The sequence below is a fragment of the Triturus cristatus genome, chromosome 5_2 (assembly GCF_964204655.1).
Source record: "Triturus cristatus chromosome 5_2, aTriCri1.1, whole genome shotgun sequence".
Taxonomy (NCBI): domain Eukaryota; kingdom Metazoa; phylum Chordata; class Amphibia; order Caudata; family Salamandridae; genus Triturus; species Triturus cristatus.
Window position 1 is genome coordinate 573839906 of NC_140588.1, and position 23272 is coordinate 573863177.

General features: G+C 49.8%; 2 non-coding genes across 2 annotated transcripts; both read right to left on the reverse strand.

Annotated features, from left to right (window-relative positions):
• Nucleotides 1-12564: 12564 nt before the first annotated feature.
• TRNAE-CUC (transfer RNA glutamic acid (anticodon CUC)) lies at nt 12565-12636 on the reverse strand. The gene has a single exon. It is a non-coding gene; the product is annotated as a tRNA-Glu (tRNA).
• Nucleotides 12637-22145: 9509 nt separating this feature from the next.
• Nucleotides 22146-22217, reverse strand: TRNAE-UUC (transfer RNA glutamic acid (anticodon UUC)). The gene has a single exon. It is a non-coding gene; the product is annotated as a tRNA-Glu (tRNA).
• Between the last annotated feature and the right edge of the window lie 1055 nt (nt 22218-23272).

A 23272-nucleotide genomic window follows, 5' to 3' on the forward strand; every position in this document is an offset into this window, starting at 1 on the left:
TCGGTACGTGCAGCTCAGCTTTTTCTTACCCTGAGCCAGACATCCGTTTCAGCAAAAAGGTGGGTTGCAGTGGGTCCGGGATGCCATTTGGAGACAAAGCCTGCGTCCCTGTCAAAGACGACTTCCTGCCGCACACCATGTGGTCAGAAGCCTACGAAAGGAAGCGCACCTCGGAATACAGAATCTCACTTCCTCAAGTGCCTTGCACAAGAGACTTTCCTCCCGCCGGGGAAAGCAACTCAAAGGGAACCTTGCGAAAATCAAATTAGGAGCCATACTGAGTGATGCTAGGCAAACTGTCAGTCAGAAAGGCAAATTCATTTTGAGAAGCCCTGACCTGCGGGAAGGAAAAGCCTTCAAGGGCAGAAGAAGGACTGTTCCCTGACCAGGAATCGAACCCGGGCCGCGGCAGAGATAGCGCCAAATACTAACCACTATACCACCAGGGAACCCACAGCCATACAGCAAAAGTTCCTACACTGCTCTCCGAGTGACAAATCTCATGGGGGCTGAAAGCATATTTTATTCTACAGCGAATATGAATCAGAACTTGAAAAAACACTCATGATTCCACCAGACTGAGGGAGAAGAGTGCTCCAAAGTAGATGTATACATCACAGCCGGGTTCTCCAGCAATTTACCTTTCTGATGAGCTGGTACTGCACTTTACGCCCACATAGAGCACCTGACTGGGTGGGGGACTGCGTTCTGTGGTACTTTAGAATTTGAGACCGCGTGGGAGGCAGGGCCCTACCCCTGTCTATCCCGGTATTAGCGAACCACGAATGGTCAATGCGGTATGTACAAGTGCTTTGTATAAAGTTTTAGCGATAAATGCACTTTATATACGATTTTACATTAACTTCGTGGGTTCCATCTTGGAGCGGTGGCCATCTTATGGTTGCCCTCACATAGGCTACACATTACGAACGAATACGGGCCTTTAGAACACATGTGCTTTCTATTTGACTTCTCTGTGACCTGGGCAGCTTGGCTCCGCTGCCCCAGGTCAGTCCGGTCCCACGAGCTCCCCGTCCTACGGCCACCTGTGATTAGCATCAGGGTTTGACACACCATAAAGCCTCTTCACGAACACAAGCCTCCGGCTAATCTCTTTCACACCTGACTCTTCCTGCTTTATGGTTTGTTTTACAAACAGGAGATGCCCGTGTTTATTGGGGCCTGTTGATATCTGATGTGGGATCTGAGCCTCGCTGGGTAAATAATTGTGGGCTGGCTTAACTGGAATGTGGGATGGTCATCATGACTCTGCCTTTTCGTTTGTAATGGATACATGTAGATGACCATATCGTAAAACAAGGAATGTATGCCTGAGAACATACATTGTGTTGTACTTCTCGGATACCTGTAATTGGTCTGCAGCCAATAAATCGATCTTTGACTTCACCCAGAAGACTCTGTGTTTCTGTAGGCCTGAAACAGGAAGAACCCGAAGTCTTAGGGTGTGTTCCCCTGCACCGCTGGGCTTTAAATTCCCAGTACTTCAGTTGGCGCCCACGTGGGGCGATTTCAGCGGTACCAGTCCAAGCCAGAGGTTCGTGAGGAGCTTCGTGTGGAAATTCCGGAGGAAGGCCGCCACTTCATCGACCCCTGCATGTCGACGTGGTCCGAAAGTCTTTTCTGCGAGGTTCTCCGCGTCCCGACGGCTACGAAGGACTGCTGCCCTGATTAATCGCCCTGTTTTGGACCCTTGACGATTTTGGTAGAGCGAAACAATTGAGAGAGTCTTCTGGTGACGCCATCGATCATCGATATTCAGTTAAGTATAAGTGGAGCATCTCCCAGTTTGTTTGGTATCCTTCGGGATTTTTGGTATCCTTCTGGATCATTTTGATTTGGAGCTAGCAAGTGCCAAAGCCAGAGGACTCGTGTATTCACGAGACTATCGTAATCGATAATCCTTTGAAGTTTGAAACTAGGCTAGTGAGCGAAGATGCCTGGTTCTAGTGTATTTGGAAGGTTGTTTTGTTTGGGTTGTAAAAGGGATTCCCAGTTAGAGGATTCGTGTCCGGTTCCTCCAATTGGAACTCCAACTTATGAGCTTTATGTGAAACATGGCGTGGGCCCCATTGCATATAATGAAGTATGGATCCGATACACCAGAAAGGACGGTGGTTTAAAATGGCCCCAAAATGGTAGTTTCGATACAGATATCTTAGATAATTTGGAAGTTAAATTGTTTAAAAAGAAAGCCCGGCCGGCGATGTTTGATTCTTTCCGCCCATGGCGAAAGGAAGCCAAACAGAAGGAAATTAAGCTAGCGAAAAGGAATAAGAGAGAAAGAGGTATGTCAATGATGCAAGCAGCTGTGCAATTTAAAGATAATGAGGAGGAACAAATGAATGAGCAGTTACATAGACAGCGCAAACTAGGGATCGATAAATGTTACCCTGTTTTGTCACCCCTTGTGCAAGCTGAAACAAAAGAGAAAGAGAAGGATTCCCTAATGTCCCATTTGCTAAGTTCGCCACCCCCGTATGCGCAAAATGCCACAGCACCTCCACAGCTCGTAAATGTGCAGCCTCCAGTAAATATGGCGCACGCCTTCCCACAACCGCCAGCTCCGCCTCAGCTGGCTCCTATCCCTACAGTGCAGCCCTCTCAAGGGCCGCCAGTTGTGTTACCTCTTGCCCCCGCGCTCCCTGCGACTTTGCCTAGCACATCAGCTGCCTCCCCTGGCGCTCTTTCTTACACTACCCAGGTACCTGTATCTGAATCCGCCTTTCTTCCCTCTGTCTATCCCCCCGTTTTCGCCTCAACTTCTCCTTCAGCACGACAACGTCTAGCTAATGTAGTTACTAGTTTAATGTCGCCTCTCTTTGGGTCATCTAGTATGACCCCTGGTTTACAACGTAAGCAATTGCGTAGTCAGCTGCCTGGTCCTGACGAGAAAGAGGTGTTAGATCATCTGGCGCGTAGGTGGATTGGTTTCCCTTCACACTATAATGTGGAATCAGTTGTTAACGTTTTCCACCAATGGGATGCCCCAAAACAGAGGTATGTCTTTGACAAAATGTGTGAATTCCTCTGTGAGGAATTGGAGGATCATGGTTCAAACCCAAACCCGCAGGAGTTATGTCGAGTGCGGTTTGATTTCGAAAAAGGTACAATTGTGGGTCCCGAGGTAGATAGAGCAGTTGCGATTTTTTTTTTGACAACAAACTTGAGCAGTTGCGATTTGACAGTCCTTCAGGGATGGCGATTGTCAACAATCATTGTTTGAACAGGAATTCCCTGTGGGGAAGAAGGTAAAAGCGCGCCAATAGGTTCCCCCAGTTTGGAGACCTGCTGATCCAAATGCTGCTCCACCTGTCTTAGCACATTTTCAGCGTATTTGGGTACATGTCCCATGGAAGCGTTCTGAGGTGTTAGCGCTTAAACAGACATTGCCTGACCCCCGTAAAAACCCTACGGGTTATTATAAGGAGTTATCACAAACTGCAGAATCGTGTGTCATGAATCTAGCTGACATAGATATGTTGCTTGGGAATGTTGTTCCACAGCCTTTATGGGGATCCATCCGTAATACGGATCATGCTGCAGAACTAGGGGGCACATGGGCTAATATTATTGCTGCGGACGCTGGCCAAGTTGGTGGTGCGAAGCCTGACCCATTAGTAGCAGACCTCCCTGGTAGAATTATTACATACATGAAAACTATAATGCCCGCGATGCGCGTGAATTGGGATAAACTATCCGCATGTCAGCAGAAGAAAGATGAGACAGTGTCCGATTTCTTTACGAGGTTTGAAGAAACGTTCATTGACCACAGTGGTCAAGACATGAGTACTGAAGGTGGCCAACGATTATTTGTGGATAAATTTGTGTAGAATCTACTTCCCGAGTTGTATAAGAAATTAAAAGATTCAGAGAGTTCTTGGGCTGTTTCCTCTTCAGCGCAAACACTGGCTACTGCACAGTATTATGAAAACAGAGATAAAGACGAGAAAGATAGAACAGATAAGAAAACGAAAGAACTGAAAACGAAGGTCCTTTTACAGCAGGCTTATCCGCCACGTGGAGGACAGAATAATTATAGGCAAACCCAAGGTATCTACCAGCAGCCCCAACAGTTTCAGAATAACCAGCAAATGAATGGGTATTATCAACCACGTATCCCTGTAGGTCCCAATCAATGTTCATATTGCAGAGAGGAAGGTCATTTCAAGTATAGTTGTCCTAAATTAATGCAGCGCACTAATAATGCGTATGGCGCAAGAGGTAGAGGTGGTCAGCAAGTTCCTAGAGGTAGAGGGCGTGGAAATGTTCCCCAGAACGCGCGTCCTCTTCCGCCTCAAAATACCATAAATAGCTTTGATCAGCAAGCTAACGCGACTGGTAACACAGCTCAGTACTATAATAATGATTATTATGCAGAAGACGACAATGTGGAAGGTAATGATTACTATGACAGCCATAGACAGAGAGAGGGAGTTGTTTCAGTACCAGTGGATCAGAGCGGACCATATGTTAAAGTAACTACAGCGGGTGTAACAGAGCCCTTTCTGCTGGACACTGGTGCTGCAAAGAGTTCAATTATGCATTCAAAACGCCCTGGCGCGCCTTTGTCTGGCGAAATGAACGTTTCAGTAGGTTTTTCTGGCGCCCCAGTTAGAAACCCGATTTCTAGTCCTATGCCACTCTCTGTTGGACCTTGCGACCTAAAAGCACCCCTCATCCTAACGACAGGTTGTGGTGAAAATGTGTTAGGATTGGATTTATTGAAAAGATTGCATGCAACGCTATATTGTTCTCCCTCAGGAGTACAACTTACATTAGGTAAGGAAGTGATTTCCCCGATGTATTTGTCTAAGAATGCAATGCCCCCGAATTGTCATCCCTTCCGGATGTCCTTTGGGCTACTGGTCCCAATGATGTGGGTCTCTTGGAAATACCGCCATACGTGGTCACTTTAAAAGCCAATGTCAGATTGCCACGTATTCCCCAGTACAAGATCTCCAATGAAGGTCAGAAAGCGTTGTTAGCAATTGTCAGTGATTTGATTAAAAAGGGTGTAATTGAAGAGACAAGAGGCAACGTTTGCAATAGTCCTGTTTTACCTGTTTTAAAACGAACGGACCCTTCACAGCCACCTGTTTACAGATTTGTGATTGATCTTAGAGAGGTAAATAATATTGTTGTGCCACAGTTTCCAGTTGTCCCTGATATAACTGCCTTGTTAACTATGATTCCAGCCTCCGCTTCATGGTTCTCAGTGATCGATTTAAAGAATGCTTTCTTTAGCATCCCAATTGCAGAGGAGAGCAGAGACATTTTTGGCTTCAGTCTAGGAGGCCGAAGCTTCCGCTTTAAACGCGCTCCCCAGGGCTACTGTGAAAGTCCATCAATATACAGTCAGGCTTTAAAAGCGCAGCTTGATGCACTTGTTTTACCGAGTGGCGCTATCCTCATTCAGTACGTTGACGATTTGTTAATCGCCGTGGATACTGAAAAGATTTGCAAAGAAGCTACATTGTCATTGTTAAGTCATTTGTCTGCCTTTCATCATAAAGTGTCTCTCTCAAAACTGCAATATTGTCGCCAAGAAGTGACCTACTTAGGTCATCTCTTATCGAAGGAGGGAAGGAAACTGACCCCAGAACGAATTCAAGCTATTGCACAATTGAGTGTGCTAAGAACACAGAGAGAAGTGCGTGCTTTCTTAGGCATTACTTCATACTGTAGGCACTGGATACCGGATTTTTCTTTGCTGGCAAAACCTTTGTTAGCACTAACATGTAAAGACACACCGAATCCTATCCCATGGTCTGAAGAGTGTCAGAAACGTTTTTGGGAATTGCGTGATGCATTATGTTCAGCTCCTGTGTTGGGTACCCCTGACTACAGTAAGCCTTTTACATTGTATGTTCATGAAAAGGACGGTTGCGCATTATCAGTGTTAACACAGCCTTTTGGCGACAGACTGCGTCCATGCGCATATTTTTCGTCAACCTTGGACCCGGTAGCTAGGGCATTGCCAAGTTGTCTGAGAGCTACAGCTGCAGCAGCTATGTCTATTCGACAGTCTGCTGGACTAGTGATGGATAATACATTGATTGTTATGGTTCCACATGCTGTGGACACATTGTTAAACAGAACCAAGACACAGCACTTAACTAGTGCTCGATTGTCAGGGTATGAATTGACACTGTTAGCAAACCATATACACATAAAGAGATGCAACACGTTGAATCCAGCTACATTATTGCCGATTCCAGCAGACCTAGATGAGATTGAGCAACATGATTGTCTGTTCAGAACAGAAGAAGAGACAAAAGGGAGAGTGGATCTTAAAGATACTCCCCTGACTGAGTGTGATGGTACTTTATGGGTGGATGGTTCGTGTTTCAAGCTTCCGAATGGTGATACGACTGCTGCATATGCTATCACGACTTTGCACACGATTGTTGAAACTGCACGAGTGCCACATAATTCGGCGCAAGCAGCAGAATTAATTGGCCTGACAAGAGCATGCATATTGTCTGAAGGAATGAAAGTGAACATAAATACTGACAGCCAGTATGCCTTTGGCGTGGCGCATAGTTTTGGGCAATTGTGGAAAGAACGTGGATTCCTGACTTCGCATGGAGCTAAAATTCAGAATGGCAAGTTGGTGAATGATCTCCTTGAGTCACTGACCCTACCGTTACAAGTTGCGATTATGAAATGTAGTGCGCACAAGAAAGTCACTGATGATGTTGGTCGTGGTAATGCATTTGCTGATGAAATCGCGAAAGAAACAGCAAAAGATGTGAAGACTCGAATGTATGTTGCAGGCCCTGCAAGATGGGTTGGTGATGTTAGAATGTGTGAAAACACGATAGAGAGTGTGAAGTCCCTTCAAGCTGAAGCCACAGAGAAAGAGTTGAGTAAGTGGAGAGAAAGTACGGGTAAATTAGATGAGAATGGTTGTTGGGTTGAGTTGTCAGAACATCGGCGATGGTTGTTACCTGATGCATATGTGCTTCCAGTGGTTACTATGGCACATGGAATGGCACATATCAGTATGAAAGGAATCTGTAAGTTGTTGGCCCCAGTATGGCAGAATGCTGGAATTCCCAAGTGTGCAGAGAATGTGGTCAAGAATTGTATGATATGTTTGAAATACAACCCTGGTAGGGGAACCCCAACTCCAGCTGGTCATTTTGCACCTCCATCATATCCATTTGAAGTTTTGCAGCTAGATTTTATCCACATGGAAAGGTGCAACAACTTGAAATATGTATTGGTTGTTGTTTGCGCTTTTTCAAAATGGATAGAAGCATATCCCCTGAAAGACAACACTGCTTTATCCACAGCCAAAGCCCTTGTGAAGGAATTTTTTCCTAGATTTGGAATGCCAAGAATGGTGTGGAGTGATAATGGGAGTGAGTTTGTGGGTCGAGTGATGAAGAATGTGTGTGAGGGGTTAGGGATAAAGCAAAAATTTCACGCTGCAAATCACCCCCCCCAATCAGCTGGTTTAGTAGAGTGCTACAATGGCACTCTAAAGCTCAAACTAGCCAAAATCCAGGCGAGCACCGGTCTTAAATGGCCTGACGCTCTGCCTTTAGCACTCCTATCCACCAGAATGACTGTGCACTCACGAGTGGGACTCAGTCCATATGAGGTCATTTTTGGCCGCCCGGCCAATGTATGGGGTGTGCCAAGACCGACGAAATTCAGCGAAATCGAACACCCAGTACTGCTTGATTATTTGTGTGAATTGACGGCTAAATTGCGTGTTTTACACCAACAGGTGCATGATACTCTCCCCCAGGCCTCTGAAGCTCCAGGACACCCTATCGACCCTGGCACGTGGGTTCTTGTAAAGAACTTCCAGCGGAAGAGCAACGATGAGCCCCGCTGGATTGGCCCTCACCTCGTACTTCTGTCGACAAGGTCAGCTGTTCGAGTAAAGGGGAAGAAGAATTGGATTCACGGCGCCCACTGCAAGAGGATCCCTTTGCCTCTACCATATGACCAGTGGGTCCAGGAGGGTATCGCCGATTCTGAAACAGACACTGTACCTCATTTCGTACCATTTAGTGATGCACGCGTAAGAGGCACAACTTCAGCACAAGAAAGTGACGATATTTTGCAAGAAGCTGTGCCACCGTTAATTCGATTGGACACCACAGAGCCTGAACTCTTGTTTCAAGACCAGACAGTAGCTGGTAGAAACCACTACAACTTGAGACCAAGGCCTATGGACAAATAAATATTCCCTTCTCTTACTATTTTTTGATATCATAGCTCTCCCATCTGAAGGACTTTCTTGATTTTTGTTTTTCGAACCACCATCCGGGTTCAGCCGCAGGATCGCGGTGCCAAGACTTTGGGGTACAGGCCGGAGACGTTAGGTCAACGGTTCTGGTTGGTCTAGGGCGTTCCCTGGACTGACAGGCATACTCCTTAGCAGAAGAGACTCACCCGCCGCGAGCGGCACGATTAGAGGATGGAGTTTTTCAAGATGGAGAGACTCGCTGAGGAAATGAACTTTAAAGCGAAAATATGTAAAATAATGAAGAGCAAACGTTTTGTATTTTTATGTCTGTTTATACTATGTAGTATGATGGTGTTTACTGTAGGATTTGTATTCTTCTCCTCTCAAGAGCCCATTGCACCCACTGTACAGCCTATACCTCCTCCTACTGTCTCCTCACACTCTTTCCACCCTCTGCCTGAACACGAACAAGCTAGACGATCAGAGTTTGTAAACAACTCGTTTATTCAGCTCCTGCACCAGCACCAACTAGTCATGAATACAATCAATTACTGGGTGTGTGGTTTAATGCCACATACCATTAACAAGGGTATTCCATATCTAGTGCTGCCGTTTAGTTATAATGGATCGTCATGGGCATTCCAGACCATGTTCCTTTTTGCACTAGATGCCTACTCCCCGCGACAACCGCGTTCCATCAGACCTAGCACCAATAATAAAGCTTTAATGAAAGGAGTTGCCGATATGAGCAGAGATATTGACGCATATTCATCTATTCCCAAGGATGAATTGCGAGCATATGTAGGGTGGAACGCGACGGGGTGTAGCATTAGTCTGGGTGAGAGGCAGCGAAAGATCTCATCCCCAATTTGGGTCGTACCCCACATGGGTCGGTTCTGTTTACAAGGTAATGGTCAGAATCCAAGAGCTCAACTGGGGAGAAGTGACTGTACTGAAACGTACACTTTTCCATCGTAGTTTTCCCCTGTGTTTTTGGCTGCCAAGGGTACATATTTTGTCTGCAACGACCGAGCATATACATGGTTGTCCCCTGATTTCTCGGGCACATGTTATATTGCAAATCTGCTACCACCGACATTTACTGCAGCCTCCGATTATCACAAGACCAGAGTTGTGAGAGGCGTGATTAGTAAGGAGGATACTGCCGGTCAGGAAGCGGGAGACTTCTTTTTGGGTTTCCTGCCGTTTTGGGGACCTATGGTCAATAGTAGGAACCTGAGACAACTGACTCGTGTGGTTGAATCCACTGTTAATGTAACGGCTGGTGCCCTTGGTAATTTGACAGCTGAGCTCCAAGCGGATCGCCTCATGACTTTGCAGAACCGTTTGGTTCTAGACGTCATACTTGCAGACCACGGTGGGGTATGTAAGGTTATCCAATCTAGTTGCTGCATTTTCATACCAGATAACGCTCCAACAGTTTACCAGGCCATCTCCAAGCTGCATAAAATATCGGAATCCATACACGTGGATAAAGGAGATTGGTCACTGGTGGGGTGGTTCTGGGAACTGATATCTGCCTGGGGTTGGAAGATTCTGATGGTCATTGGAATGATCTTAGCCATTCTTTTCCTGTTCTGTCTGTGCATGCAGTGTGCTCCTGCGATATGTGGCCTCTGTGCTACATTATGTGTAAGGAAACCTGTATCGAGGGACGAGCTAAGTAATAGGATGATGCTACAGCAACATCTCCATGACTTCCTGAATATTGACCTAGACTCGGATTGATGTGAATATAGTTATTGCCTATGTAAGGGCAAAAGGAGGGTCTGTGGTACTTTAGAATTTGGGACCGCGTGGGAGGCAGGGCCCTACCCCTGTCTATCCCGGTATTAGCGAACCGCGAATGGTCAATGCGGTATGTACAAGTGCTTTGTATAACGTTTTAGCAATAAATGCACTTTATATACGATTTTACATTAACTTCGTGTGTTCCATCTTGGAGCGGTGGCCATCTTATGGTTGCCCTCACATAGGCTACACATTACGAATGAATACGGGCCTTTAGAACACATGTGCTTTCTATCTGACTTCTCTGTGACCTGGGCAGCTTGGCTCCGCTGCCCCAGGTCAGTCTGGTCCCACAAGCTCCCCGTCCTACGGCCACCTGTGATTAGCATCAGGGTTTGACACACCATAAAGCCTCTTCATGAACACAAGCCTCCGGCTAATCTCTTTCACACCTGACTCTTCCTGCTTTATGGTTTGTTTTACAAACAGGAGATGCCCGTGTTTATTGGGGCCTGTTGATATCTGATGTGGGATCTGAGCCTCGCTGGGTAAATAATTGTGGGCTGGCTTAACTGGAATGTGGGATGGTCATCATGACTCTGCCTTTTCGTTTGTAATGGATACATGTAGATGACCATATCGTAAAACAAGGAATGTATGCCTGAAGCATGATATTTTGTATTTAAGGAGAAGCCCGTTTCTGTAACTTGGAGCAGTCTCCTGAGAACATACATTGTGTTGTACTTCTCGGATACCTGTAATTGGTCTGCAGCCAATAAATCGATCTTTGACTTCACCCAGAAGACTCTGTGTTTCTGTAGGTCTGAAACAGGAAGAACCCGAAGTCTTAGGGTGTGTTCCCCTGCACCGCTGGGCTTGAAATTCCCAGTACTTCAGTGCGCATGAAGGTGGCTGAGGGCAATGGGAGCAAAGCAACCTGGGACACAGGGGACCCATCCCCTTTCCTCTGCTTTCGTCTATAGGTCGGGGTGCCTTTGTAAGGACCTTCGATTAAAAAAAGCTGAGCTGCGTGGACAAATTACGCACGTCTACGCCTTAGAGGGATCTTCCCTGACCAGGAATCAAACCCGGGCTGCGGCAGTGAAAGCGCCGAATCCTAGCAAATAGATCACCAGGGAGGAGATGCTCTTGTGAGCCTGCCTTGCTCACTTCCTTATTGTGTCTAAGCTAACTCCAATGTATAGATTGCCCGTAAAGTACGAGTGGGGAAAAGTTAGGTGTCACACAGTGTGTTTGTCATAAGCAATTACATTTATCCTCCTGCAAAATCCTTTTAACTCTGCAATCACCTCTTGCTGGACAGCCTGCGCTGGAGCAGCCAGCATGAAAAGGGAGCTGTGTTAAGCAGGGTTTAGGGTCTCACCAGGGTGGCCGGGTGGTTAAGGCGTTGGACTTAAGATCCAATAGACATTTGTCTGCATGGGTTCAAGCCCCATTCCTGGTATGGGTTTTCAGCGGGAGTGTAGGAACTTGCAAATGCTTTTGAAAAGCATTTTCCTCCGCCCTCCTCACCCTCCCAGTGCCCTCCCTTAACAGTCCCAATTCACGTCTCAGCTGTGGGGTCTGCTGCTACTCTGCACTTGGCATGGATGGTTCCCAAAGCAATGCAGTGCCACCTACACAGAGCCCCTGCTTAGAGAAATACACCTCCTATGTCTTTTCCCACTGAAGGGAGCAGGAGGAAGTACTTGCTTCCTGGGGAACATGGGCCTGCCACTGGAATTTGTTAACCCTCCTCTTGCGGATTTCTCCCCTTTCTTTGATTTACACCTGCAAGCTCTCCCTTGCCATCGGAACAGGATCTGCTGATGCAGGCCCGGCTGGATCAAATGTGCAAAGGCTTGTCAACAGGCCTCGGGAAAGAATTGAGCAGAGATTCCCGCCTCCGCCTCCTCTCGCCTTCCGAACAGGTTTCCAAACGGGCAATGCCCTGACGGGTCCCCCACACCCTATCCTGCCCATGCCCACACCCCTGTATATGAGGGTGACCCATGTCCCTCACCCTCCATGCTCGAACGGAAGGCACGTGTGTCCTGAGGGGAGCACCAGACAGGCATTTCTTCGGCCAGGCAGACCCTTGCAGCACCCGTTAAGCTCCAAAGCCTGTACATTCCCAAGATGCCACTGGTCACTATGCAAATCAGACAGCCCTGGCCACACCCTCTCCGCCGCTGGGCTCTGCTGCTTTCGGTATGTGCAGCTCAGCTTTTTCTTACCCTGAACCAGACTTCCGTTTCAGCAAAAAGGTGGGTTGCAGTGGGTCCGGGATGCCATTTGGAGACAAAGCCTGCGGCCCTGTCAAAGATGACTTCCTGCCGCACACCATGTGGTCAGAAGCCTACGAAAAGAAGCGCACCTCGGAATACAGAATCTCACTTCCTCAAGAGCCTTGCACAAGAGATTTTCCTCCCGCCGAGGAAAGCAACTCAAAGGGAACCTTGCGAAAATCAAATTAGGAGCCAGATTGCGGGATGCTAGGCAAACTGTTTGTCAGAAAAGCAAATTCATTTTGAGAAGCCCTGACCTGCGGGAAGGAAAAGCATTCAAGGGCAGAAGAAGGACTGTTCCCTGACCGGGAATCGAACCCGGGCCGCGGCGGTGAGAGCGCCGAATCCTAACCACTAGACCACCAGGGAACCCACAGCCATACAGCAAAAGTTCCTACACTTCTCTCCTAGTGACAAAGCTCATGGGGGCTGAAAGCATATTTTATTCTACAGCGAATATGAATCAGAACTTGAAAAAACACTCATGATTCCACCAGACTGTTTGTCACTTCCAAGCACAGGCCATCCCCTCCCCCGTGCTACTGAACCGACGAATTCCTGTACGATCGGGATCCCCGGGAAATCACAAGAGGGACACCTAGTGGCCGCTGATAGCTCAAAGACAGCTGGTACACCTTCTCACACCTACCTCGTTATTCAGCTTGCTGGAAGAATACATTGCGAATGACCGATTCAAGAGTGCAAGGGAGAAGAGTGCTCCAAAGTAGATGTATACATCGCAGCCGGGTTTTCCAGCAATTTACCTTTCTGATGAGCTGATACTGCACTTTACGCCCACATAGAGCACCTGACTGGGTGGGGGACTGCGTGCGCATGAAGGTGGCTGAGGGCAATGGGAGCAAAGCAACCTGGGACACAGGGGACCCAGCCCCTTTCCTCTGCTTTCGTCTATAGGTCGGGGTGCCTTTTTAAGGACCTTCGATTCAAAAAAGCTGAGCTGCGTGGACAAATTACGCACGTCTACGTCTTAGAGGGATCTTCCCTGACTGGGAATCGAACCCGGGCCGCAGCGGTGAAAGCGCCGAATCCTAGCCACTAGACCACCAGGGAGGAGATGCTCTTCTGAGCCTGCCTTGCTCACTTCCTTATTGTGACTAAGCTAACTCCACTGTATAGATTGCCCATAAAGTACGAGTGGGGAAAAGTTAGGTGTCACACAGTGTGTTTGTCATAAGCAATTACCTTTATCCTCCTGCAAAAGCCTTTTTACTCTGCAATCACCTCTTGCTGGACAGCCTGCGCTGGAGCAGCCAGCATGAAAAGGGAGCTGAGTAAGGCAGGACCTAGGGTCTCACCAGGGTGGCCGAGTGGTTAAGGCGTTGGACTTAAGATCCAATGGACAGTTGTCCGCATGGGTTCGAGCCCCATTCCTGGTATGGGTTTTCAGCGGGTGTGTAGGAACTTGCAGATGCTTTTGTAAAGCATTTTCCTCTGCCCTCCTCACCCTCCCAGTGCCCTTCCTTAACAGTCCCAATTCACGTCTCAGCTGTGGGGTCTGCTGTTACTCTGCACTTAGAATGGATGCTTCCCAAAGCAATGCAGTGCCACCTACGCAGAGCCCCTGCTTAGAGAAATACACCTCCTATGTCTTTTCCCACTGAAGGGAGCAGGAGGAAGTACTTGCTTCCTGGGGAACATGGGCCTGCCACTGGAATTTGTTAACCCGCCTCTTGCGGATTTCTCCCCTTTCTTTGATTTACACCTGCAGGCTCTCCCTTGCCATCGGAGCAGGATCTGCTGATGCAGGCCCGGCTGGATCAAATGTGCAAAGGCTTGTCCCCAGGCCTCGGGAAAAAATTGAGCAGAGATTCCCGCCTCCGCCTCCTCTTGCCTTCCGAATGGGCTTCCAAACGGGCAATGCCCTGACGGGTCCCTCACGCCCCATCCTGCCCATGCCCACACCCCTGTATATGAGGGTGACCCATGTCCCTCACCCTCCATGCTCGAACGGAAGACACGTGTGTCCTGAGGGAAGCGCCAGACAGGCATTTCTCCGGCCAGGCAGACCCCTGCAGCACCCGTTAAGCTCCAAAGCCTGTACATTCCCAAGATGCCACTGGTCACTATGCAAATCAGACAGCCCTGGCCACACCCTTTCCGCCGCTGGGCTCTGCTGCTTTCGGTACGTGCAGCTCAGCTTTTTCTTACCCTGAACCAGACTTCCGTTTCAGCAAAAAGGTGGGTTGCAGTGGGTCCAGGATGCCATTTGGAGACAAAGCCTGCGGCCCTGTCAAAGATGACTTCCTGCCGCACACCATGTGGTCAGAAGCCTACGAAAAGAAGCGCACCTCGGAATACAGAATCTCACTTCCTCAAGAGCCTTGCAGAAGAGATTTTCCTCCCGCCGAGGAAAGCAACTCAAAGGGAACCTTGCGAAAATAAAATTAGGAGCCATATTGCGGGATGCTAGGCAAACTGTTTGTCAGAATAGCAAATTCATTTTGAGAAGCCCTGACCTGCGGGAAGGAAAAGCGTTCAAGGGCAGAAGAAGGACTGTTCCCTGACCGGGAATCAAACCCGGGCCGCGGCGGTGAGAGCGCCGAATCCTAACCACTAGACCACCAGGGAACCCACAGCCATACAGCAAAAGTTGCTACACTGCTCTCCTAGTGACAAAGCTCATGGGGGCTGAAAGCATATTTTATTCTACAGCGAATATGAATCAGAACTTGAAAAAACACTCATGATTCCACCAGACTGTTTGTCACTTCCAAGCACAGGCCATCCCCTCCCCCGTGCTACTGAACCGACGAATTCCTGTACAATCGGAATCCCCGGGAAATCACAAGAGGGACACCTAGTGGCCGCTGATAGCTCAAAGACAGCTGGTACACCTTCTCACACCTACCTCGTTATTCAGCTTGCTGGAAGAATACATTGCGAATGACCGATTCAAGAGTGCAAGGGAGAAGAGTGCTCCAAAGTAGATGTATACATCGCAGCCGGGTTTTCCAGCAATTTACCTTTCTGATGAGCTGGTACTGCACTTTACGCCCACATAGAGCACCTGACTGGGTGGGGGACTGCGTGCGCATGAAGGTGGCTGAGGGCAATGGGAGCAAAGCAACCTGGGACACAGGGGACCCAGCCCCTTTCCTCTGCTTTCGTCTATAGGTCGGGGTGCCTTTTTAAGGACCTTCGATTAAAAAAAGCTGAGCTGCGTGGACAAATTACGCACGTCTACGTCTTAGAGGGATCTTCCCTGACCAGGAATCGAACCCAGGCCGCGGCGGTGAAAGCACCGAATCCTAGCCACTAGACCACCAGGGAGGAGATGCTCTTCTGAGCCTGCCTTGCTCACTTCCTTATTGTGACCAAGCTAACTCCACTGTATAGATTGCCCATAAAGTACGAGTGGGGAAAAGTTAGGTGTCACACAGTGTGTTTGTCATAAGCAATTACCTTTATCCTCCTGCAAAAGCCTTTTTACTCTGCAATCACCTCTTGCTGGACAGCCTGCGCTGGAGCAGCCAGCATGAAAAGGGAGCTGAGTAAGGCAGGGCCTAGGGTCTCACCAGGGTGGCTGAGTGGTTAAGGCGTTGGACTTAAGATGCAATGGACAGTTGTCCGCTTGGTTTCGAGCCCCATCCCTGGTATGGGTTTTCAGCGGGTGTGTAGGAACTTGCAGATGCTTTTGTAAAGCATTTTCCTCTGCCCTCCTCACCCTCCCAGTGCCCTTCCTTAACAGTCCCAATTCACGTCTCAGCTGTGGGGTCTGCTGCTACTCTGCACTTAGCATGGATGCTTCCCAAAGCAATGCAGTGCCACCTACGCAGAGCCCCTGCTTAGAGAAATACACCTCCTATGTCTTTTCCCACTGAAGGGAGCAGGAGGAAGTACTTGCTTCCTGGGGAACATGGGCCTGCCACTGGAATTTGTTAACCCGCCTCTTGCGGATTTCTCCCCTTTCTTTGATTTACACCTGCAGGCTCTCCCTTGCCATCGGAGCAGGATCTGCTGATGCAGGCCCGGCTGGATCAAATGTGCAAAGGCTTGTCCCCAGGCCTCGGGAAAAAATTGAGCAGAGATTCCCGCCTCCGCCTCCTCTTGCCTTCCGAACAGGCTTCCAAACGGGCAATGCCCTGACGGGTCCCCCACGCCCCATCCTGCCCATGCCCACACCCCTGTATATGAGGGTGACCCATGTCCCTCACCCTCCATGCTCGAACGGAAGACACGTGTGTCCTGAGGGGAGCGCCAGACAGGCATTTCTCCGGCCAGGCAGACCCCTGCAGCACCCGTTAAGCTCCAAAGCCTGTACATTCCCAAGATACCACTGGTCACTATGCAAATCAGACAGCCCTGGCCACACCCTCTCCGCCGCTGGGCTCTGCTGCTTTCGGTACGTGCAGCTCAGCTTTTTCTTACCCTGAACCAGACTTCCGTTTCAGCAAAAAGGTGGGTTGCAGTGGGTCCGGGATGCCATTTGGAGACAAAGCCTGCGGCCCTGTCAAAGATGACTTCCTGCCGCACACCATGTGGTCAGAAGCCTACGAAAAGAAGCGCACCTCGGAATACAGAATCTCACTTCCTCAAGAGCATTGCACAAGAGATTTTCCTCCCGCCGAGGAAAGCAACTCAAAGGGAACCTTGCGAAAATCAAATTAGGATCCATATTGCGGGATGCTAGGCAAACTGTTTGTCAGAAAAGCAAATTCATTTTGAGAAGCCCTGACCTGCGGGAAGGAAAAGCGTTCAAGGGCAGAAGAAGGACTGTTCCCTGACCGGGAATCGAACCCGGGCCGCGGCAGTGAGAGCGCCGAATCCTAACCACTAGACCACCAGGGAACCCACAGCCATACAGCAAAAGTTCCTACACTGCTCTCCTAGTGACAAAGCTCATGGGGCCTGAAAGCATATTTTATTCTACAGCGAATATGAATCAGAACTTGAAAAAACACTCATGATTCCACCAGACTGTTTGTCACTTCCAAGCACAGGCCATCCCCTCCCCCGTGCTACTGAACCGACGAATTCCTGTACGATCGGGATCCCCGGGAAATCACAAGAGGGACACCTAGTGGCGCCTGATAGCTCAAAGACAGCTGGTACACCTTCTCACACCTACCTCGTTATTCAGCTTGCTGGAAGAATACATTGCGAATGACCGATTCAAGAGTGCAAGGGAGAAGAGTGCTCCAAAGTAGATGTATACATCGCAGCCGGGTTTTCCAGCAATTTACCTTTCTGATGAGCTGATACTGCACTTTACGCCCACATAGAGCACCTGACTGCGTGGGGGACTGCGTGCGCATGAAGGTGGCTGAGGGCAATGGGAGCAAAGCAACCTGGGACACAGGGGACCCAGCCCCTTTCCTCTGCTTTCGTCTATAGGTCGGGGTGCCTTTTTAAGGACCTTCGATTAAAAAAAGCTGAGCTGCGTGGACAAATTACGCACGTCTACGTCTTAGAGGGATCTTCCCTGACTGGGAATCGAACCCGGGCCGCGGCGGTGAAAGCGCCGAATCCTAGCCACTAGACCACCAGGGAGGAGATGCTCTTCTGAGCCTGCCTTGCTCACTTCCTTATTGTGACTAAGCTAACTAAACTGTATAGATTGCCCATAAAGTACGAGTGGGGAAAAGTTAGGTGTCACACAGTGTGTTTGTCATAAGCAATTACCTTTATCCTCCTGCAAAAGCCTTTTTACTCTGCAATCACCTCTTGCTGGACAGCCTGCGCTGGAGCAGCCAGCATGAAAAGGGAGCTGAGTAAGGCAGGACCTAGGGTCTCACCAGGGTGGCCGAGTGGTTAAGGCGTTGGACTTAAGATCCAATGGACAGTTGTCCGCATGGGTTCGAGCCCCATTCCTGGTATGGGTTTTCAGCGGGTGTGTAGGAACTTGCAGATGCTTTTGTAAAGCATTTTCCTCTGCCCTCCTCACCCTCCCAGTGCCCTTCCTTAACAGTCCCAATTCACGTCTCAGCTGTGGGGTCTGCTGTTACTCTGCACTTAGAATGGATGCTTCCCAAAGCAATGCAGTGCCACCTACGCAGAGCCCCTGCTTAGAGAAATACATCTCCTATGTCTTTTCCCACTGAAGGGAGCAGGAGGAAGTACTTGCTTCCTGGGGAACATGGGCCTGCCACTGGAATTTGTTAACCCGCCTCTTGCGGATTTCTCCCCTTTCTTTGATTTACACCTGCAGGCTCTCCCTTGCCATCGGAGCAGGATCTGCTGATGCAGGCCCGGCTGGATCAAATGTGCAAAGGCTTGTCCCCAGGCCTCGGGAAAAAATTGAGCAGAGATTCCCGCCTCCGCCTCCTCTTGCCTTCCGAATGGGCTTCCAAACGGGCAATGCCCTGACGGGTCCCTCACGCCCCATCCTGCCCATGCCCACACCCCTGTATATGAGGGTGACCCATGTCCCTCACCCTCCATGCTCGAACGGAAGACACGTGTGTCCTGAGGGAAGCGCCAGACAGGCATTTCTCCGGCCAGGCAGACCCCTGCAGCACCCGTTAAGCTCCAAAGCCTGTACATTCCCAAGATGCTACTGGTCACTATGCAAATCAGACAGCCCTGGCCACACCCTCTCCGCCGCTGGGCTCTGCTGCTTTCGGTACGTGCTGCTCAGCTTTTTCTTACCCTGAACCAGACTTCCGTTTCAGCAAAAAGGTGGGTTGCAGTGGGTCCGGGATGCCATTTGGAGACAAAGCCTGCGGCCCTGTCAAAGATGACTTCCTGCCGCACACCATGTGGTCAGAAGCCTACGAAAAGAAGGGCACCTCGGAATACAGAATCTCACTTCCTCAAGAGGCTTGCACAAGAGATTTTCGTCCCGCCGAGGAAAGCAACTCAAAGGGAACCTTGCGAAAATCAAATTAGGAGCCATATTGCGGGATGCTAGGCAAACTGTTTGTCAGAAAAGCAAATTCATTTTGAGAAGCCCTGACCTGCGGGAAGGAAAAGCGTTCAAGGGCAGAAGAAGGACTGTTCCCTGACCAGGAATCAAACCCGGGCCACGGCGGTGAGAGCGCCGAATCCTAACCACTAGACCACCAGGAAACCCACAGCCATACAGCAAAAGTTGCTACACTGCTCTCCTAGTGACAAAGCTCATGGGGGCTGAAAGCATATTTTATTCTACAGCGAATATGAATCAGAACTTGAAAAAACACTCATGATTCCACCAGACTGTTTGTCACTTCCAAGCACAGGCCATCCCCTCCCCCGTGCTACTGAACCGACGAATTCCTGTACAATCGGGATCCCCGGGAAATCACAAGAGGGACACCTAGTGGCCGCTGATAGCTCAAAGACAGCTGGTACACCTTCTCACACCTACCTCGTTATTCAGCTTGCTGGAAGAATACATTGCGAATGACCGATTCAAGAGTGCAAGGGAGAAGAGTGCTCCAAAGTAGATGTATACATCGCAGCCGGGTTTTCCAGCAATTTACCTTTCTGATGAGATGGTACTGCACTTTACGCCCACATAGAGCACCTGACTGGGTGGGGGACTGCGTGCGCATGAAGGTGGCTGAGGGCAATGGGAGCAAAGAAACCTGGCACACAGGGGACCCAGCCCCTTTCCTCTGCTTTCGTCTATAGGTCGGGGTGCCTTTTTAAGGACCTTCGATTAAAAAAAGCTGAGCTGCGTGGACAAATTACGCACGTCTACGTCTTAGAGGAATCTTCCCTGACCGGGAATCGAACCCAGGCCGCAGCGGTGAAAGCACCTAATCCTAGCCACTAGACCACCAGGGAGGAGATGCTCTTGTGAGCCTGCCTTGCTCACTTCCTTATTGTGACTAAGCTAACTCCACTGTATAGATTGCCCATAAAGTACGAGTGGGGAAAAGTTAGGTGTCAGACAGTGTGTTTGTCATAAGCAATTACCTTTATCCTCCTGCAAATGCCTTTTTACTCTGCAATCACCTCTTGCTGGACAGCCTGCGCTGGAGCAGCCAGCATGAAAAGGGAGCTGAGTTAGGCAGGGCCTAGGGTCTCACCAGGGTGGCTGAGTGGTTAAGGCGTTGGACTTAAGATCCAATGGACAGTTGTCAGCTTGGTTTCGAGCCCCATCCCTGGTATGGGTTTTCAGCGGGTGTGTAGGAACTTGCAGATGCTTTTGTAAAGCATTTTCCTCTGCCCTCCTCACCCTCCCAGTGCCCTTCCTTAACAGTCCCAATTCACGTCTCAGCTGTGGGGTCTGCTGCTACTCTGCACTTAGCATGGATGCTTCCCAAAGCAATGCAGTGCCACCTACGCAGAGCCCCTGCTTAGAGAAATACACCTCCTATGTCTTTTCCCACTGAAGGGAGCAGGAGGAAGTACTTGCTTCCTGGGGAACATGGGCCTGCCACTGGAATTTGTTAACCCGCCTCTTGCGGATTTCTCCCCTTTCTTTGATTTACACCTGCAGGCTCTCCTTTGCCATCGGAGCAGGATCTGCTGATGCAGGCCCGGCTGAATCAAATGTGCAAAGGCTTGTTCCCAGGCCTCGGGAAAAAATTGAGCAGAGATTCCCGCCTCCGCCTCCTCTTGCCTTCCGAACAGGCTTCCAAACGGGCAATGCCCTGACGGGTCCCCCACGCCCCATCCTGCCCATGCCCACACCCCTGTATATGAGGGTGACCCATGTCCCTCACCCTCCATGCTCGAACGGAAGACACGTGTGTCCTGAGGGGAGCGCCAGACAGGCATTTCTCCGGCCAGGCAGACCCCTGCAGCACCCGTTAAGCTCCAAAGCCTGTACATTCCCAAGTTGCCACTGGTCACTATGCAAATCAGACAGCCCTGGCCACACCCTCTCCGCCGCTGGGCTCTGCTGCTTTCGGTACGTGCAGCTCAGCTTTTTCTTACCCTGAACCAGACTTCCGTTTCAGCAAAAAGGTGGGTTGCAGTGGGTCCGGGATGCCATTTGGAGACAAAGCCTGCGGCCCTGTCAAAGATGACTTCCTGCCGCACACCATGTGGTCAGAAGCCTACGAAAAGAAGCGCACCTCGGAATACAGAATCTCACTTCCTCAAGAGCATTGCACAAGAGATTTTCCTCCCGCCGAGGAAAGCAACTCAAAGGGAACCTTGCGAAAATCAAATTAGGATCCATATTGCGGGATGCTAGGCAAACTGTTTGTCAGAAAAGCAAATTCATTTTGAGAAGCCCTGACCTGCGGGAAGGAAAAGCGTTCAAGGGCAGAAGAAGGACTGTTCCCTGACCGGGAATCGAACCCGGGCCGCGGCAGTGAGAGCGCCGAATCCTAACCACTAGACCACCAGGGAACCCACAGCCATACAGCAAAAGTTCCTACACTGCTCTCCTAGTGACAAAGCTCATGGGGGCTGAAAGCATATTTTATTCTACAGCGAATATGAATCAGAACTTGAAAAAACACTCATGATTCCACCAGACTGTTTGTCACTTCCAAGCACAGGCCATCCCCTCCCCCGTGCTACTGAACCCACGAATTTCTGTACGATCGGGATCCCCGGGAAATCACAAGAGGGACACCTAGTGGCCGCTGATAGCTCAAAGACAGCTGGTACACCTTCTCACACCTACCTCGTTATTCAGCTTGCTGGAAGAATACATTGCGAATGACCGATTCAAGAGTGCAAGGGAGAAGAGTGCTCCAAAGTAGATGTATACATCGCAGCCGGGTTTTCCAGCAATTTACCTTTCTGATGAGCTGGTACTGCACTTTACGCCCACATAGAGCACCTGACTGGGTGGGGGACTGCGTGCGCATGAAGGTGGCTGAGGGCAATGGGAGCAAAGCAACCTGGCACACAGGGGACCCAGCCCCTTTCCTCTGCTTTCGTCTATAGGTCGGGTGCCTTTTTAAGGACCTTCGATTAAAAAAAGCTGAGCTGCGTGGACAAATTACGCACGTCTACGTCTTAGAGGGATCTTCCCTGACCGGGAATCGAACCCGGGCCGCGGCGGTGAAAGCGCCGAATCCTAGCCACTAGACCACCAGGGAGGAGATGCTCTTGTGAGCCTGCCTTGCTCACTTCCTTATTGTGACTAAGCTAACTCCACTGTATAGATTGCCCATAAAGTACGAGTGGGGAAAAGTTAGGTGTCACACAGTGTGTTTGTCATAAGCAATTACCTTTATCCTCCTGCAAAAGCCTTTTTACTCTGCAATCACCTCTTGCTGGACAGCCTGCGCTGGAGCAGCCAGCATGAAAAGGGAGCTGAGTAAGGCAGGGCCTAGGGTCTCACCAGGGTGGCCGAGTGGTTAAGGCGTTGGACTTAAGATCCAATGGACAGTTGTCCGCATGGGTTCGAGCCCCATTCCTGGTATGGGTTTTCAGCGGGTGTGTAGGAACTTGCAGATGCTTTTGTAAAGCATTTTCCTCTGCCCTCCTCACCCTCCCAGTGCCCTTCCTTAACAGTCCCAATTCACGTCTCAGCTGTGGGGTCTGCTGTTACTCTGCACTTAGAATGGATGCTTCCCAAAGCAATGCAGTGCCACCTACGCAGAGCCCCTGCTTAGAGAAATACACCTCCTATGTCTTTTCCCACTGAAGGGAGCAGGAGGAAGTACTTGCTTCCTGGGGAACATGGGCCTGCCACTGGAATTTGTTAACCCGCCTCTTGCGGATTTCTCCCCTTTCTTTGATTTACACCTGCAGGCTCTCCTTTGCCATCGGAGCAGGATCTGCTGATGCAGGCCCGGCTGGATCAAATGTGCAAAGGCTTGTCCCCAGGCCTCGGGAAAAAATTGAGCAGAGATTCCCGCCTCCGCCTCCTCTTGCCTTCCGAACAGGCTTCCAAACGGGCAATGCCCTGACGGGTCCCCCACGCCCCATCCTGCCCATGCCCACACCCCTGTATATGAGGGTGACCCATGTCCCTCACCCTCCATGCTCGAACGGAAGACACGTGTGTCCTGAGGGGAGCGCCAGACAGGCATTTCTCCGGCCAGGCAGACCCCTGCAGCACCCGTTAAGCTCCAAAGCCTGTACATTCCCAAGTTGCCACTGGTCACTATGCAAATCAGACAGCCCTGGCCACACCCTCTCCGCCGCT